Genomic DNA, 20618 nt, shown 5'->3' with positions numbered 1-20618 from the left:
TCCCTCTATTTAGCATCATGGTTGTTAAGGACGTGGGCGGCCAGCTTCCTAGCCCACTGTTTAACAACCAGCTATTTCTTCACACAAAATTTGAATCGGTCAATCGTTTTTTTGGACCAATCCGAATTCTAATCGTTCTAAAAAAATTGGAATTCATTAGAAAATGAATAAATACAATTTAATTTTAATGAAAACAATATAAAATTTTATGTAAACAAGTTCCGAAACCAAACGAAAGGAATTCCATCTGAAAACAAAATTAGTAACATAACGAATCTATGCAAAATCAAACAAAATTCATTTTTCCATTCTGCACATGTCTAGTATTTACTAAGAAGCATTGTGGATATTTTAAAACTAAATAAATTTTTTTTTTATTATTTCACCAGGTTGTCTTTTTTAACAAATTATTTCTCACACACCGTATAAATGATTTCACCCCAAAACACATTCTTCTTCTACTCCCCTTGAGTAGGGCGATATCACATGTGTGAAACTTTCAAGCTGCCTAGATGCATAGAGGGGACCAAAATCCAAGGAGTATTCTCAGGCTTTAAAGTGGGACTCCTGTCAAAAAAAAAAAAAACTTTATTTGAACAATATAATAAACTTTTTTATATTAACCGTTTCTTGGATTGCTGAATGCCTGATTGGAAACAACTTTCCAATCCAGACATTCAGCAATTCTCCCTTCTTCCACTGACAACATCTGCTCACTGCAGGCAAATGTGTCTAGAGACAGGCACTTCCTCATTCTGTTGTCGGTGATTGTTCTCTCAGCGCTGCTCCATCCCTCCCCCATTCTTGACCTCACATGCTTTCCCCTGAATGAGGACACATAAGCATTCTGGTTCATGAGAGAACTCTGACAGGGGAAGCAGCTCCTCCAATCATCATAGCCTTGATTTGTCTTGTGGGATTGAAGTGAGACACCCCCACCGGCAGCTCTCAGGCTCAGAAGGAAGGAGGATTGTTCATGGTACAGGCAATAAACAACTGCATGTGATTATTTTGGTGCAAGGGTCAGGGCAGCCATCATAAATTTTGGGGCCCCTTACAAAAGCTTTAGACCTGGGCCTGCGGGCTTGACCATCAACCTTCCCCAAGGCCCCCCCACTGGTGGACACTGAATCTGCCCACTGGCCATCCCACCGAGTCTTTCAATGCACCCACTTTTACAACCTAATATATGAACATGAAAAATGTATTGCAAGTCATCAGTGCTTTCAAGATTTAACAGTAATGATTTATATGTTTGCCAAAATATATGAAGCCTGTCACAACAACAAGGTAGACTCTTTTGAGCAGAACCCTACAATAACGCTAACTGCACAACCCTTCCAATGCCCCCCAATCTATCTTCCCTTAGCAGGTCTAATAAAAATATAAAAAACTCCAAAACAAGAAAGTCCAATCCAACAAAGAGACAGTCACAGCACGGGTCCACATCCAGCAACATAGACATCACAATGATAAATTGATTGACAAGCAACTTGTTTGCAAATCTGTTCACAGTGAGCACTGAGCAGTGTTGCAGGCTTCACACAGCACAGCTCTTCCACATGCCTGAGCTATGACTGGTGTGGCGCCCAAACCAGCATCTGGCCTTAGATGGTATCACTCCGCCTTCCCCCTGCAGCTGAAACAAAGTAAGCTGCATTGGCTCACTCCATGGCCACTCGGCTTCAGCAATTGCTAGTTCCTACAGCAGCAACCAGCGGGAGACTGGTGCCGTTCGAGGCTGCCTAGCGGCAAGTTACTCATCTGCTGTGTGTCAGACACAATAGAACAATGGATACAACCACACCCCAAACGATCCCAGCAAAGAGCCCAGCAGCATGAGACAACACATACATATATTCAACATTTCAGTGTGGTTGTACAGTGAGTCCGACTAGCACAGATCAGACTGGGGTTCTCGGTCACCCTGTGCCCCTAATGGACACAGGGTGATTTACTGGACAAAGAATTTCCAAAGCTCTCCAAGGTAAGCTAGGTTCCACAAGCCCCCCCCACCCAAAGTGACTCTCATCACAGAGCAGGTATAGTGTAATCGAGACTCAGAGAAAGACTCTCTTTTAACCACTTCCCGACCAGCGCACGACGATGTACATCGACAGAATGGCACGGGCAGGCATATTGGCGTACATGTACGTCCAATCTTCAATGGCGCCCTGCCATCGGGAGCACGGCGGCGGCGGCGCGCTCCCGCGCTGGTCGGGACCCCCGTGAGTCCGGTCGATCGCTGTGGGCATACCCGCGATCGTCTCATGGGACGGCTGAATGGAGGAAAACAGCATTTCTCCATTCTGCCTAGCAACTAGTGACGCTGATCTCTGCTCCATGTGATTGGAGCAGAGATCAGTGTTCACTAAATGAAAGCCCAACCCCCCCACAGTTAGTAACACACCCCTAGGAACACTTAACCCCTACACTGCCACCCACTGGTTAACCCTTTCACTGCCAGTGTCATACATTTATATAGCAGTGATTACTGTATAAATGACAATGGTCCCAAAAATGTGTAAAAAATGTCCGATAGGTCCCCCACAATGTCGCAGTCACAATAAAAATTGCTGATCGCCGCCATTACTAGTAAAAAATATAATAAAAATTTATTAATAAAAATGCTATAAAACTATCCTTATTTTGTAAACGCTATAACTTTTGCGCAAACCAATCAATAATCGCTTATTGCGATTTTTTACCAAAAATATGTAGAAGAATACGTATTGGCCTAAACTGATTGAAAAAAATGTTTTTTTATATATTTTTGGGGGATATTTATTATAACAAAAAGTAAAAAATAATGCGTTTTTTTCAAAATTGTCGCTCTATTTTTGTTTATAGCGCAAAAAATAAAAACCGCAGAAGTGATCAAATACCACCAAAAGAAAGCTCTATTTGTGGGAAAAAAAGGAGGTCAATTTTGTTTGGGAGCCATGTCGCACGGCTGCGCAATTGTCAGTTAAAGCGACACAGTGCTGAATCGCAAAAAATGGTCTGGTCTTTGACCAGCAAAATGGTCCGGTCTGAAAGTGGTTAAGGAGCGCTTGTGGAAGCCTCCTGTACATTTATCTCCAAACTTTGCAGTCCCACCCTTGCCTCCCTCACCTCCCATGCCTCCTGCTACCGAGTCGGTCAGTAAAGATGAACTCATGCACTCAGTTTTCACACGTCTCTCTGCAGATGAGAGAACTGTTAGGAGGAGGGAGAGATTGTGCCTTCATTGTGGGCAGTCAGGTCACTTTTTGAAGTCTTGTCCTACCCATCCAGGGAGCGCCCGAACCTTGAGGTCCTGTCACAGACAGACCTTAGGTGGTGTTGTTTCGTCCCCAGTTATCCAGAAGGATAAGCCCTTGGTTTCGGTTACCCTTTCTTGGGCTGAGTCGTCCGTTGAGATATATGCTCTAATCGACTCTGGGGTTACAGACCTATTCATTGATGCTGCCTTTGTATCAAAGGACTCGATTTCGCTTCAGCTGCATGACATTCCACTTGCCATTAAGGCTCTTGATGAGAGACCCCTACAGCCTGCCCATGTGACTCATGAGACGGATCCTTTGTCCATAGCCGTAGGGGCTCTTCACCATGAGATAATCCAATTCCAAATTATTTCCTCACCTAAGTTTCCGCTGGTTATTGGTTATCCATGGTTACAGAGGCACTCTTTTGATTGGCTCCATGCTTAGGTTCTCTCCTGGTCGCCACAATGCAGTAAGATTTAATTTTGAGTATAGCCTCACATAATGAAGGTTTAACTAGACATAAAAAAGTACCATCATCCAAATTAGTATAGAGAAAGAAGGGAGGGAGGGAGGGGGAATAGGGCAGTTGCTGAGGCTGACCATACAAATTATTCCCACCCAAATGGTGGACTATCTCGGTACTGATAAACAACAACGTAGTTAATATATAAAATTATTTATTTATTACATATAAAAATAACATACAAAATTCAATTTCAAAACAGGATTTAAATTATTAATAAATACTCAGGGTTCCCCCAAGAGGTATCTGTTGATGAAGTGTGTCTCAAAGATTGACCTTTCCTCTACTAGTTTTGCGGTACATACACCGCTTCCTCGGGAGAAATAATCAATAAGACAAATAATTGAATAAAGCACAAAGCAAATAGGTTACAATTGAAAAATGTATACAGTTATGGTTCAGCAAAAAAAAAAAAAAAACATAAAAAGAGCGAGTTGCTCACCCGACGGGTCAATGGCCAAGTGTGGAACCAGGCGGCTCGAAAAAGGCTCCTCCCACGTGGACCAGGGGGATTATGTGGAAAATGGTTCTAGATAAAAGGAAATAATAATGATGGGAGGGCATATCATACATAGTCACTCCACAGTTGGTGAGAATGAGAAGGGAAAAGGGGAGGGGGCAGAAAGGGGAGGAAAGGAGAGAAAGGGGAGGGAAAAAAAGGGGGTGTTGTAAGGGAGGGAGAAGGAGAAGAGGGAAGGGGGTAAAGTGAGGAAAGAAGGGAGAAAAATGGAAGGAAAAGGGAGGACAAAGGGGTAAGAAGAGTGAAACTGTAAATGGATGGAGTAAGAGGAGTGAGTGAAGTGGGGGGGAGGCAAACCAGATGGATAATAAAGTAGGAACGAAGAGGTGGGAGGGGAAGGGAAGAAAGGGAGGAAAATGGGGGGAGAGAAAAGGGTAAAAAATGAAGGGGGAAGGAGGGGAAAAAGAGAAAGGAAGGAGAGGGGAAAGCTAAATGGGGGAAAGGGGGTTAGAACGGGGGAGATAAAAGGGTAAAAAAAGGAAGGGGGAAGGAGGGGGAAAAGGGAAAGAAAGGAGGGGGGAAGGGGGGTTGGAACAGGGGAGGGGGGAATATAAAAGGGTAAAAAAGGAAGGGGAAGGAGGGGGAAAAGGGAAGGGGGGAAAAGAGAAAGGAAGGAGGGGGGAAGGGAGAAGAGAGGGAAGATGGAAGTGCCAGGGGATAGAGATGCGGGATGGCTATGGGGTATGTCATGGAGCAAAATAACTCACCTATAAGCCAGCTATACAGGTAATCAAAATATTTCAAAACTCCAGGGGAAGTTTTGATATATATATATATATATATATATATATATATATATATACCAAATAATTCAGAGCATAAAAAGCATAGCGGAAAAGAAAGAGGGGGTACCAGCATATGGAATCCCTCACGGGTTGCCTGTAGTTCTCCTACCTGTCCGTCAGCCGTTAATCATGCATCCCCTGGAGAGAAGGTCTGCAATGCTCTTCTACGGGTCACTCTTCTACGGGTAATCTATCAGGACTTACCGCCTTCCCCTGAAGTTTTGAAATATTTTTATTACCTGTATTGTTGGCTTATAGGTGAGTTGTTTTGCTCCCTGGCATACCCCATAGTCATCCCCGCATCTCTATCCCATCCCTCCCTCCCCCCTCCTCCCTTTTTCCGCCCTTCCCTTTTCCCCCTCCCCCCTTCCTTTTTTTTTACCCTTTTCTCTTCCCCCTCTTCTTCCCCCCCTTTCCAAACCCCCTCCCTTTCCAACCCCCCCTTTTTTTCCCCACTTTTTCCTGGCTGAAAATACAGCCATGGACCATATATGGACATACCCAGCCTAGGCAATACGTGTCAATGTAATTCCAATGGAGGGCAAAGGGTAAGCAGCTGCATCAAAGGTATATAAATCCAAAATGGCAAAAACACATAGAAAAAAAGGTCCCATCATTCCTAGACACAAATGCCGGTAAACCACACAATAGACCCCTCCACAAGAAAAACAGGGAGGGGGGAAGATGAGTATCATGTCACATTACCTGCAGAGTATCCCTTGTGCAGACTTCTGGTCACTCCAAAAAGCCCCTCCTTAGACAAGTGTGAATCACCTGTAGGGATGAGAGGGATACCACCCTGTTTAAATAGGGTGAAATTGTGGCAAATCTCTCCTCCCCATGCTGCCATTGTTCTGTCGAGAAGTGCCCCCCATCGAATAGTGCCCGCGCAGGACAGTGCCACACTTCAGCTGATTTGCCGATCAGCTGGAGTGACGTGACCAGGGCGCACCTCACTCCAGCCTCCACACTGTAGGAGGCATCTCTCGATGGGAGATACCATTTTACAGCCATAACTGAAACCTATACAAATAGCAGGGGGAGACCATAGTTCTCACATTGTGCCTCGCTGCTGCGGGGCGTATTTTCAGTGTGACGATGCTCTGGTTTTGCCTGTGTTGCAGGGCGGGTTTGCTGTGTTGAACGTCTGGTTTTGCCTGTGTGAAAGGGCAGGTTGCAGCACAGACAAATCCAGCTCTTCAACACAACCGCTAGCAGCTCTTCAGCAGCAGCGATGCGCAATGTGAGAACTACGGTCTCCCCCGCTGTTTGTATAGGTTTAAATTGTGCCTGTGAAATGGTATCTCCCATCGAGAGATACCTCCTACGATGTGCTCTTGGGCCCTGGCTACATCAGGCCAGCTGATTGGCAAATCGTCTGTCGCGCTGTTCCGTACGGCGCATGTACAGTACATACTGTACTGGGCACTTCTTGATAGCGGGTACTTGTCGACAGAACACCGGCGCCAGTGTGACAATGCCAGAGACACCGCCTATTAACCACTTTCAGACCGGACCATTTTGCTGGCTTAAGACCAGACCACTTTTTGCGATTCGGCACTGCGTCGCTTTAACTGACAATTGTGTGGTCATGCGACGTGGCTTCCAAACAAAAATGACGTTATTTTTTTTCCACAAATAGAGCTTTCTTTTGGTGGTATTTGATCACCCCTGCGGTTTTTATTTTTTGCGCTATAAACAAAAAAAGACCGTCAATTTAAAAAAAAAGCATTATTTTTTACTTTTTGCTATAATAAATATCCCCTTAAAATATATATATAAAAAAAATGTTTTCCCTCAGTTTAGGCCGATACGTATTCTTCTACATATTTTTGGTAAAAAAAAAATGCAATAAGCGATTATTGATTGGTTTGCGCAAAATTTATAGCTTTTACAAAATAGGGGATAGTTTTATGACATTTTTATTAATACCTTTTTTTTAATAGTAATGGCGGCGATCAACAATTTTTATTGTGACTGCGACATTATGGCGGACACATCAGGCATTTTTGACACATTTTTGGGACCATTGTCATTTATACAGCAATCAGTGCTATACAAATGCAGTGATTCCTGTGTAAATGACTCTGGCAGTGAAGGGGTTAACCATGAGGTGGCAGTGTAGGGGTTACGTGTGTCCTAGGGGCGTGTTACTAACTGTGGGGGGCTGGGCTGTGTGTTAGTAAACACTGATCTCTACTCCAATCACAGGGAGCAGAGATCAGTTTCACTTGTTGCTAGGCAGAACGGGGAGATGCTGTTTACATCGGCATCTCCCCGTTCAGCCGCCCCATGAGACGATCGTGGGTATCCTTACGGCGAGTGAGACTGCGGGACCTGCGACCGGACTCATGGGGGTCCTGACCGGCACACGCGCCCGCCGCCACCGGCGCGCATGTGATGGCACTACGGCAATATCAAATGGACGTACCTGAAGGCAAATTTGCCTGCTCGTGCCATTCTGCCGACGTACATCATCGTGCGCTGGTCGGGAAGTGGTTAAAATGGGCAGGATAGGCAGCTGAAGCCGTCCCTTACCCGCCTGGTAAATTCCACCTCTCCAGCTCGCCATGGGAAGAGGTGGAGGGGGGGAAGGGTAAGGAGAACACAGGGGTGCTCAAAGTGGGGAGCTCAAATGGTCCACTACGAGTCCTGCTAACTGGGATTAAAAAGCTGGACACAAAGCATCACTGCCATCTTATGGACCAAGGTGGTGACAACATATAAACAACACGAAAGTGTGGTCCTACCACCATCTTGTGGGAATACATGTGTGTGTATGTATATATGTATATATATATATATATATATATATAGCCTTTTCTTTAAATAACCAAATCAAACACCGGTATGGGCTCACACATTTCAAATTGGGGTCCCTGTCTGATGAAACCCACACCAGCAGACATCTCCAGCTCCCAAGGGAATCCAGCTAACAGTATCCAGCACGCTCAAAGCCAGCCGCACGGAAAATAAACCCTCATCCCTAATCTCCAATAAGCATGGATTTACACAAATGCAGTTACATCCTGGCTTTTGTAATATAGATCAGTAAATGGCTGCTCACACATTGAGTTATCTCTAAGTTCACAAATCTTAGGACTGGTATTGCCAAAGGTAGGATTGAATAATTTCACAGGAAGGGTTAGAAATGAATATATTCATTCATACCCGGTGGTTTTGTTGAACTGGATTTCCAGTTGCAAAAGCCATTTATTTATTTGATCCCCTTACATGCCCCAGTGCAAAAAACTTCATGTAGCCTAAATTGAGATTATGACAGAGGCCTATATGACGGCTAATGGCTGATTCAATTAGAACATTTTTTATTTCATGCACATAGTCCCGTATACGCTTAGGAAAGGGTCTCTTGGTTTTGTCTACATGGAAGGCCTTCCACCAGCACTCCATGTAGTATACAACCCCTATTGTTTGACAGTTATGAGTCCACACTTGTCCGTTTGGTAGTTGTACTGTTTTACTTCTCCAGATCCAGCTACAGTAATTACATTTTCCACAACTAGATGTCCCTCTTTGCTGTTTACCCCAAGGGATAAGAGAGGCCCTATCATTCAGATGGCTATGGGTTAGGTGATCACGTAATGATTGAGCCCAACGTTAGGTCACTTGAGGCCTATCCCCTACATCAGGGATCTGCAATTAGCGGACCTTCAGCTGTTTTGCAAAACTACAAGTCCCATCATGCCTCTGCCTCTGGGTGTCATGCTTATTGCTGTCGGAGTCTTGCAATGCCTCATGGGACTTGAAGTTCTGCAACAGCTGGAGGTCCGCTAATTGCTTATCCCTGCCCTACATACTTCACTACTAATGGGTTCAATAGGTACCAGTGACATTGTAAAATGTTGGTCACTTGAGTATGGTTCTGGAAAAAGCAAGTGATAATACGGGCAGCACAGTGGTGTAGTGGTTAGCACTCTCACCTAGCAGTAAAATGGGTTGCTGGTTCAAATCCCAAACACGCCCCTGCCTGGAGTTTGCATGTTCTCTCTGTGCCTGCGTGGGTTTCTTCCAGTTTCCTCCCACATTCTGAAGACATATAGGTAGGCTAATTGGCCTCTGTCCAAAATTGGCCCTAGTATATAAGTCAGGACCTTGGATTGTGGGCTCCTTGAGGGTAGGGTTCAAAGTGAGTGTGCAATGTACAGGGATAGGGACAATTGTAGACACTCACTCAGGTTAAACTGGGTGGACTGGTGTCTTTATTCAACCTTACTAACTACGTAACCATGTATAATGCGGGTGAACTCCTTTTTCCTTAGATTTATGGTGAGTATATAAATGCAAATCACTGGACCTCTGTTTAGTTCTGTTAAAGACTTTCTTAAGGTATTTTTTTTTGCTGTATCCTCTTTTAAGGAGATGATTCTGTAATTTGATATGCACAAGATGTGTTATCACGTACCTCGTAGCAGAGCCTGATAGGATGAGGAAGGCCTCTCTTACACCTCTGACTCGGGGCCCCTGTTAGTGTAGACAGGCGGCGCAGGAGTGCAGAGTCGCACAAGTGCCTGGAAGTCTTTCTAGCAGCAGGTGCAGATGTCTTTTCTGGGCAGGTGAAGTCATCAGATGGCTTCAGTAGGTAGACAGGTAGGTAGGTAGCTGGTGCTGGTGACAGTAGGCAGAGTAGCAAGGTCAGGAAGGCCAGGTCATACGCAGACTTGAAGAATCGGGTATAGATCACAGACAGGAACGTAGTCAGGAGGCAAGCCGTGTCTGGAACCAACCAGTGGAACTGGAGCCAAAGGAGCAGACAGAAGAATGATCACTGGACAAGCCGAGGTCGATGCAGGTGGAGTTCAGGGAATGGTCAAGACAAGCCGAGTTGATAACTGGAAACAGGATACAGGTTCACAGGATACCAGATACACAGGAGGCTGAAGACAAGGCAGTACTGATTCTGAGCACTGGCTGGGCTGGGTTAGTTTAGCGCCAGCATCTGTCACAGGTCCACGCAAGTGCCGGCGTGCACAGGGATGCGCATATCTATTAGCCAGTGCCCAATTCATATGAGCGCGAAAGGGAATCAGTTTTAGCTTGTGCCCAAGAGTTCTTCCCGAGGAATTATTATGTTTGCTGGCACGTGCATCCTGACAGGAGTGGAGGATAGTATTCGCAGCCCATGGCTTGCAATATAAATTGCAATATAAATTGACCGAAAAAAAAAAAAGATGTGACTGACCTGCCACCATGACTGTCCTCTCAGGTGACAGTTATTTTATAACTGAGGACGGGGCCACACAGTAACGTTGCCGGGTGATCCCACCCCCCTCTGACGCATGGAGACATCCCTATGGCTTTCCAGAGGGGGCGGGCCGTTACATAACCATAACACATTACTGCGCATGCTGGAGCGAGAAACCACAGAAAGGGCTTTTTTTTCCTTTGTAAATGTAATTTTTACTATACCACTTTACATGCAGATTTAGGAGACCCCACAAGCAGTTTTTTTTTAAGGAACAGTGCATTTTTAAAATTACACTTATGCCGTGTACACACGACCGGACTTTTCAACATCAAAGGTTCGACGGAACAATTCCGGCAGACCATTCAATTGTGTGTGGGCTGCAGCGGACTTTTGATTTTCAAAAATCCGACAGACTTAAGAAATGGAACATGTTTAAAATTTTTCCGCCGGAACTCCGCCAGACCCAGTTCCTACCGAGAAATCCGCTCGTGTGTATGCTGGTCCGACGGACGAAAACCGACGTGAAGGCAGCTATTGGCTACTGGCTATGAACTTCCTTATTCTAGTCCGGTCGTACGTCATCACGTTCCAATCCGTCGGACTTTGGTGTGATTGTGTGTGGCCAAATCCGTTCATTCAGAAAGTCCGTCAGAACTCTGTCATAACTCCGTCAAAAGTCTGTCGGACCTAGTCCCTCGAAAAGTCGTACACGGCATTACACTGATCAGCCATACTTTCATAACCACCCACCTTATATTGAGTAGTTCCCTCTTTTTCCACTAAAACAGCCCTGGCCCATGGAGGCATGGACTCCACTAGACCTCTAAAGGTATGCTGTGGTATCTGGTACCAGGCCATAAGTAGCAGATCCTTTAAGCCCTGTATGATGGGATGTGGGGCCTCCATGGATCAGACTTGTTTTTTTCCACCACATCTCACAGATGCACAATTGGAATGAGATCTGGGGAATTTAAAATGTAAAATGCGTTATTGTATTACTCAAACCATTCTTGAACCATTTTTGCAGTGTAGCAGGGTGCATTACCCTGCTGAAAGAGGCCACTGCCATCAGGGAATACATCTTAAATGAAGGGGTGTGCTTGGTCACCAACAATGTTTAGGTAGGTGTTACATGTCAAGTAACATCCACATGAATGTCAGGAGCCAAGGTTTCCCAGCAGAACATTGCCCAAAGCATCACACTGTCTCCGCCGACTTGTCTTCTTCCCATACTGCATCTTCATGCCATCTCTTCCCCAGGTAAGTGGCACACCCAACCATCTTCATGATGTAAAAGAAAATGTGATTCAGCAGACCAGGCCACCTTCTTCCATTGCTCCGTGCTCCAGTTCTGATACTCACGTGCCCATTATAGGTGCTTTTGGCTGTGGGCACGGGTCAGCATGAGCACAACAAACTGTGATGAGAATGTTATCAACTTCATCAACTTCACGTTCACTTACTGAATAATATATACCATCCACTTTCAGAGGCCATCGTAATGAGATACTCAATAATCAATCACCTGTGGGAATGGTATGGGTGATTGGTGTATCTTACAGCATTACTACAATCACTTCTCTCTGAAAACACTATTTGTTATTCATACATCATGGGACACAGAGCCTTCATTACATAGTGGGTTAGATGGGCACCTTTGGTGATTGGACACTGACTAACCCCCAATTAAGGGGAATTCCTCCCCTATATAACCCCTCCCATATGAGAGGCACCTACATTTTTTCGCCTGTGTCTAAGGTGGTTGGTCGTGTAAAACATGTGCTATGAAGAAAGCTCTATGCAGGTCTCTGCGGGGGTCTAAGGGCTATACTAACCAGATCCATATCTTGGGCCTATATTTGACTCCCAAGATGATATGGTACCCGGGCTTCGTCATCCGAAGAAACAAGATTTTGCCTGTAAGTCCTCTCCCTTGGAAGACTGGGCTCTGGGAAAACCAGGCTTGGTGTACTATTAAAACAGTGGCACAAAAGTTCTGGCAGAGTCTTTTACAGGTCCAGGTAAGAGGTTCCTCTGAGAAGGAACCCAAAAAATCCTGAAGGTTGGCACAACGCTACCCGACATGATGGGTGAAGATTGGAAACTGTCTGTTTTCAGCAATTCCTGCGGCGGGGACAGGTAAGAGAAATTAATCCTATATCAATTGTATATTATGGATTTCTTCATATGAGTAGTTGCATGTCTTACCTGGTTTCCACTACTAGAGGGAGTAAAGAGCAACCTGCTGTATACTTACATGCCTTTCCAGGATACACGCTCAGTGAAGCCAGTCTCCGGATCGTTCACATCCTCCGCTGCAGGCTCTGCCACAAATAGATAATAAAGGGTTCTCACGCAGTCTGGGGGGTCCTGCAGAGCTCAGAGAGTGGTCCTCTTCCTTCCCCTCGTTTACGGCTGCTGACAGCTTGTCACGAATGCACACGGAAGGGGCGCTCTGTTAGCAAAACAGAGGGGGGTGTGGTTGCGGGGCCGTGTACGTGTGGCATGGACGGCACTCCACTGCGCATGCGCCAATCAGTGATTTAAAGCGCCAGAGCTCTGTAATGCGAATGGACACAGAGCTGTGGGCAGTGAGCATCCTAGGGGATCAGATCCAGGCAATCCTAAGACACCTACTCAGCGTCAGGTTGTGCAGTTTAAGCATATATGTATATTGTTTTTTGTTTTTTTTGTTTCACAAAATATATTGTTAGACTTGTAGCAGAACAGTGATTGCACCTTGTACTAATGCCTCTGCTTTGTAGCTTAGGACTATGTCTCCTCGTAAAAGGGTCTCAGGGGGAGGTAACAAAGGCACTAAAAAATCACCGCCTATGTCTAGGGGTCCTAAAAATGGCTGTAGATTACCATCCCTCCCTGCAAGACTGGAGCCAGCCTCACAGGATGAGTCAGTGCCCCTGTCAGGTTTTGAAGCCTCTCCTAATGTTTCAGCCCCAGCGTATGTCACAGATGACTCCCTTAAGGCTACATTGGAGGGTTTTGAAGGAAGAATTATGAATTTTATTTCAGCTTCCTTAATTGATATAAAACAAATAGGTAAATCCCCTCCCTCTGCTGCAATTCCTCCTTCAGATGATTCCTCTGACAATGAGGAAAGATCCCTATCATGGGATATGGATCAAGAGCAGTCGGATAAATCAGAGGAAGAGGAAAGTTTCCTCCTCTCAGGCACTCAAAAAGCAGGTCCAATATTACACTGAATTGGTGCGTACCACTTTCAGAATGCCCGCTGCTGAGGCCGCTACATCCTCTGTTTCTTCCCTGAGGGTCAGGAAACTTCCACAGACTGCTTTTTCCTTTCCAATTCATCCCTTAATGGATAAATTGTTGTATGAGGATTGGGGACATCTCGATAAACTGTTTGCTCCTCCTAAAAGGTTTTCTATGCTTTATCCTCTGGAGGAAAGTTTCACCAAGAAGTGGGAGGTCCCATCCGTGGATGTGGCTGTTTCTTGTGTGAATAAAAACCTGACTTGTCCTCTGGATAATGCTCAGGTATTTAAAGATCCAATTGATAAGAAGCTGGAAACTTTATTGAAAGCCTCCTTTTCCATGGCTGGCGCTGTGGTACAACCTACAGTCGCAAATGTGGGGTTGTGTCAGTTCCTCAAGGAACAAGTTAAGAAAATGCTTAGCCTCCTTCCCAGTGAGGAAGTGGAGAATTATGCAGAACTTCCTCAGGTTCTGTGTTTTATGATTTATGCAATTTTGGATTCCGTCCAACAAGCATCTCGTTTATCTCTCCTGTTGGTACACATGTGAAGGTCCCTGTGGCTCAAAAATTGGACAGCTGAGCTGTCGTGTAAAAAATATTTGACTGGATTCCCGTTTAAAGGGGAACGCTTATTTGGGGGTGACTTGGATAAATTCATCCAAAAGATTACTGGGGGCAAATCTACTCTCTTACCAATCAAGAAGAATAAACGTCCATCATTTAGGCATTCTCTTTCTCCATCCCCTGGAGCATCAAGCTCTAAGCAGTGGCGACGGCCCTCCCAACCTTCCTCTACAGGAAAGGTCCAAAGTCACGCCCAGGGGCAGAAAAAGACTTGGGGGGTGAAAGCCTGCCAAGCAGAGCCCCAAGGCTCCCTTGTGAAAGGGGCGCCCCCACTCGGACGAGTGGGGGGAAGGCTGCTGCAGTTTGCAGAAGCCTGGTGGGAAGAGATTCAGGACAGATGGGTATTCTCCTCAGTAGCTCTGGGCTACAAGCTGGAGTTCCAAGAGATTCCACCATCTTACTTCCTAAGGTCAAGGGTCTCTAAAGATCCAGTAAAGTGAAGACCGCTACTTCTGGCCTTAGATCACTTACTATCCCAGGGGGTGATAGTGGAAGTGGACCCAAAAGAACAGGGTTCAGGGTTTTACTCAAATCTCTTCACTGTTCCAAAACCAAATGGAGACATCAGACCCATTCTGGATCTAAAGGATCTGAATCAGTTTCTACACATTCGGTCCTTCCGTATGCAGTCAATATGTTCTGTGGTCTCTTCTCTATAAGGGGGATAGTTTATGGCATTAATAGACATCAAGGATGCATATCTTCATGTGCCGATATTTCGCGCTCACCAAAAATACCTAAGGTTCACGGTAGATCAGCGCCATTTTCAATTTGTGGCCCTGCCTTTTGGTCTCGCTACAGCTCCTCGGGTTTTCACAAAGATTATAGACCCTCTCTTGGCAAACCTAAGAGCTCAGGGCATAACTGTGATAACTTATTTAGACGATTCGCTACTCATAGAGCAGACAGTAGTGCACCTGAACCACAGTGTTTTCAAAACAGTAGAACACCTGGAAAGGTTGTGGTTCGCCTAGTGTTGAGCAGAAGGAGTTCCTCCATTCGGCTATGTATGATACTGTTAGGGAAAATGGTTACCACCTTCGAGGCCATTCCATTCGCCAAGTTTCTTTCAAGGCCTTTGCATATTTGTGGCTTGGAACAAGAAGCCCCAAGCCTTGGATCTTCCTATGTGTTTGTCCCCAGGGATACGCAAGAGTCTCATTTGGTGGTTACAGACCAAAAATCTGCTGAAAGGCAAAACTTTTCTTCCACTTCCATGGAAAATCGTAACTATGGATGCCAGCCTGACAGGCTGGGGAGCAGTGCTGGAAGAGGTATACACGCACCTTGTTCGAATACAGTCTGACAATGCCACGGCTGTGGCTTATATCAATCACCAAGGTGGCACCAAAAGTCCGGATGCACAGAGAGAGGTGAATCATATACTTGCTTGGGCAGAAAGGCATGTTCCTTGCCTTTCTGCAGTCTTCATCCCAGCAGTGGAAAATTGGCAAGCGGATTTTCTAACCGGCCAACAATTATGCCCAGGAGAATGGGCTCTACACCCGACATATTTCAAACCATATGTCACAGATGGGGTACTCCGGATGTAGATCTGTTTGCATCCAAATTTAACAAGAAGCTGGACAAGTTTGTGTCGAGAATAAAAGACGTACTTGCTCAGGGGTCAGATGCTCTGGAATCGGTACAATCTAATCTATGCCTTCCCGCCGAATCAACTTCTGCCGTGGTTCCTGGGAAGAGTCAAGAGGGAAACAAAGTTGGTTCTGTTAGTAGCCCCGGCTTGGCCCAGATGACCTTGGTACGCAGAGATCATGAAGATGGCAGTAGGCAGGCCTTGGGTCCTTCCTCTCCGGCCAGATCTACTCTAGCAAGGTCCAATCTATCATCCTGCTTTACACAGTCTGAATTTGATGGTCTGGCTGCTGAGACCCACATTCTGAAAGATCGTGGACTCTCGGAGTCAGTCTGGTCAATGCCAGAAAGCTGGCCTCCAGGCTCATTTAGTACAAAATCTGGAAGGCCTATGTTTCCTGGTGTGAACCCAGGGCATGGCATCCTAGAAAGTATGGAGGATCTTGGCTTTCTTCCAGTCAGGCCTAGAAATGAATTTGACCGTAAGCAATAACAAAGTCCAGATTTCAGCTTTGTCAGTGTTTTTCCAGAAGCCACTTGCATCACATTCACTTGTCCAGGCTTTTATTCAGGAGGCCATGCGGTTAAAACTGCCAGTCAAACCTCCGGCGTGCCCATGGGATTTGAATTTGGTTCTGTCTGCATTACAGGGAGAACCCTTTGAACCATTACACCAGGCTTCTTTAGTTCTTTTGACTAAGAAATTTGTCTTCTTGATAGCCATATCATCGGCTAGGAGAGTTTCAGAGCTAGCAGCTCTTTCAAGCAAGGAACCTTATTTGATTATTCACAAGGACTGAGCAGTGATGCGTCCTAATAGGTCCTTCCTACCTAAGGTGGTTTCAGGATTCCATTTGAATCAAGATGTAATCCTACCATCCTTTTTTCCAGATCCGCAGTCCGCGGAAGAAGAGTCTTTGCACACTCTAGATGTAGTAAGGGCAATCAGTATCTATCTGCAGGCAACTGCTCAGATAAGAAAGACTGATTGTTTATTTATTTTGCCAGAAGGCCCTAAAAGAGGCCAGGCAGCTTCAAAGTCCACTCTCTCAAGATGGATTAGACAAGTTATTCTTCAGGCCTATGGTATAAAGGGGAAGACCCCTCCTTTTCAAGTGAACACTCAACTATGGCTGTAAGTGCTTCTTGGGCAGTGCATCACCAGGCCTCCCTGGCTCAGATCTGTAAGGCTGCAACTTGGTCATCAGTCCACACATTCACCAGATTCTATCAGGTAGATGTAAAAGGGCAAGAGGATGTCGCCTTCGGGCGCAGTGTACTGCAGGCTGAAGTTTAGTTCCTCTGGTCTGTGGAGGTCTATAATCCTGGTCTGTGTCGCCCTCCCCTCAAACTGAGCATTGCTTTGGGACATCCCACTATGTAATGAAGGCTCTGTCAAGAAAATATGATTTTTAAATACAGCTTACCTGTAAAATCCTTTTCTTGAGAGTACATCATGGGACACAGAGCTCCCGCCCCTTCTTGGGTTTTACGTGGTTTCCTATTGCTTTGCTACAAAACTGAGATGCCTCCCATATGGGAGGGGTTATATAGGGGAGGAATTCTCCTTAATTGGGTGTTATCCAGTGTCCAATGACGAAAGGTGCCTATCTAACCCACTATGTAATAAAGTCTCTGCGTCCGGTGATGTACTCTCAAGAAAAGGATTTTACAGGCAAGCTGTATTTAAAAATCCTATTTTTACTAATCTCTTGGCTAATAGCCCTAAAGATTTGACAAATGTATCTCCCATTAACTTTAATGGGGTTTAGATTTGGCCTCTAAACTTTTGATATGTTCAGCCAAACCTCTGGGAACCAAACCCAGGTATGTTCGGCTTATCCCTACTAGTGAAGGGTTCTGTTCAAACTATGCCATTCAAAAGACGTTGTAGATAATTGTGCTCTTCCAGCCTTGTGATAACAGTTTAGTGAAGACCCTTTTCTATTCCACCATGACCCTGCCCCTGTGTACAAAGACAGCCCCATAAAGACATGGTGAGACCAGTTTGGTGTGGAGGAACTCAAGTGTCCTGCACAGAGGCCTGACCTCAACCCTACTGAACACTATTGAGATGAATTGGGACTAGAGCCAGCTCTTCACATCCAATAATAGTACCTGACCTCACAAATCACATAAATTCCCACAAACACCCTTCAAGATCCTGTGGAAAGTCTTTCCAGAAAAGTATAGGCGGTACAGCCACAAGGAGGGTGAACTTCATATTAAGGGTCATGGGTAGGGATGAGCTTCGAGTTCGAGTCGAACTTATGTTCGACTCGAACATTGCTGTTCGCCTGTTCACCGAACAGCGAAAAATTTGGGGTGTCGGCGGCAAATTGGAAAAGCCGCGGAACACCCTGTACAAGTCTATGGGAGAAATCTAAAGTGCTAATTTTAAAGGCTTATATGCAAGTTATTGTCACAAAAAGTTTTTGGGGACCCGGGTCTTTTTTTGAGAGCAGTTATTTTAATAATGCTTAAAGTGAAACAATAAAAGTCTAATATTCCTTTAAATTTCGTACCTGGGGGGGTGTGTATATTAGGCCTGCAAAGTGGCGCATGTTTCCCGTGCTTAGAACTGTCCCTGCACAAAGTGTCATTTCTGAGGGAAAAAAAGTAATTTAAAATCACTCTTGGCTATAATGAATTGTCGGCTCCCCGTAATATAGAGAACTGTCATTGAAAGTCATTGAAAAAAAAAAAGCGTGGGGTTCCCCCAAATTCAATTACCAGGCCCTTCAGGCCTGGTATGGATTTTAAGGGGAACTACACAGAAAAAAAAAAAAAAAGGCGCTGAGTTCCCCCTAAAAATCCATACCAGACCCTTTATCCGAGCACGCAACCTGGCAGGCGGCAGGAAAAGAGGGGGAACGAGAGAAAAATAAAATAAAAAAAGATTCCAGCAGTGGTAATCCAGCGATGGTTGATCATCTCTCCGGGGTCCAGCGATGGCTGATCTGATCCAGTGACGGGTGATCTCTCCCTCCAGTGCAGCACATCCATCCTCTGTCTCCACTGGCGGAGACACTGGGGGAAACCCGGCAGCCTGACACTTCTTATATGAGGAGGGCAGGGCCACCCATCACCTGACCCCGCCCCCTCTGATGCAAGTGGGAAAGCCCGGCTTCCCCAATGATGTGCGTGTGACCCCACCCCCTCTGATGTAACACAGGTTTCCCGCACATCATTGGGGAAGCCTGGCTTTCCCACTTGTATCAGAGGGGGGCGGGGTCAGGTGACAGGTGGCCCCTCCCTCCTCATAAAAGAAATGTCAGGCTGCCGGGATCCCCACAGTGTCTCCGCCGGTGGAGACAGAGGATGGATGCACTGCGCTGGATGGATCACCCATCACTGGATCAGATCATCCATCGCTGGACCCCGGAGAGATGATCATCCATAGCTGGATAGCAAGAGTGGATTACCACCGCTGGAATCTTTTTTTATTTCTCTTTATATTTAATAAAGGACTTTTGCAACGGTGTGTGTGTATTTTTTAACTATTTTTTACACTTTCTTTGTGAAATGGTAGGGGTATTTTTGTACCCCCTTACCATTTCAAACGGGGGGGCGGGATCTGGGGGTCCCCTTGTTAAAGGGGGCTTCCAGATTCTGATAAGCCTCCTGCCAGCAGACCCCCACAACCACCAGCCAGGGGTTGTGGGGAGGAGGCCCTTGTCCTCATCAACATGGAGACAAGGTGCTTTGGGGGACCCAAGGTTGAGTGCGCTCTCTCGTCCCCCCCTCTTTTCCTGTGGCCTGCCAGGTTGCGTGCTCAGATAAAGGGACTTATATGGATTTTTAGGGGTAACTCCATGCCATTTTTTTTTTACATTTGGCATGGAGTTCCCCCCTAAAAATCTTTGGGGGAACCCCACATCATTTTTTTTTTTATCAATGACTGTTCTCTGTATTACGGGAGCCGACAATTCATTATAGCCGCAAGTGATTTTAAGTGACTTTTTCTCCTGCAGAAATGACACTTTGTGCAGGGACAGTTCTAAGCACGGGAAACATGCGTCCCTTCACAGGCATACTATACACACCCCCCACGTACAAAATTTAAAGGAATATTACACTTTTATTGTTTCACTTTAATCATTATTAAAATCACTGCTCCTGAAAAAACGGCCGTTTTCAAAACTTTTTTTTGCATTGATCCATGTCCCCTGGGGCAGGACCCGGGTCCCCAAACACTTTTTAGGACAATAACTTGCATATTAGCCTTTAAAATCAGCACTTTTGATTTTGAACGAGTCCCATAGACTTTAATAGGATTCTAAAGTTCACATGAAGTTTAGGTCTGTTCGCAGGTTCTGGTGCGAACCGAACCGGGGGTGGGGGGGGGGGGGGGTTCGGCTCATCCTTAATCATGGGGGAACTCCATAATAATGGCCATTTTTTGAAAGAGATATTTAGGACCATAAAAACATGGTTGTGACCAGTTTCGTGTGGATGAACTCAAGTGTCCTACACGGAGCCCTGACTTCAACTCTACTGAACACCAATTGTGAGGAATTGGAACTCCAATAGTGAGCCAGGTCTTCTCATCCAACATCAATACTTGACCTCAACAATGGGGCCAAATTCCCACAGACACCCTCCAAAATATAGGCACAAATGAGGCAACTTCACATTAATGGTCATGATAGAAGGAAATTCAATATTAATGGCCAAAGAGGAGGGGCAGTCAACTCCATAGAAATGGCCATGAGAGAAGGGCGGTTACTTCTTTTAATGGCTATAGGGGAAGAAGGGGGTTATTCTATTTCAGTGGCCATATTTGGGGCAGGGGAGGTAGGGGGCAACCCCAAATAAATGGCCATGGTTTTGGAATTTGATGTCCAACAAGCCCATATACTGTAGGTGTGATGGGATGGG

Source organism: Lithobates pipiens, unplaced genomic scaffold (genome assembly GCF_037356315.1).
Source record: "Lithobates pipiens isolate NorthernLeopardFrog02 unplaced genomic scaffold, aLitPip1_a1.2 Scaffold_41, whole genome shotgun sequence".
Lineage (NCBI taxonomy): Eukaryota > Metazoa > Chordata > Amphibia > Anura > Ranidae > Lithobates > Lithobates pipiens.
The sequence above is the reverse complement of the archived record's forward strand: the minus strand, read 5'-3'. Positions refer to the sequence as shown.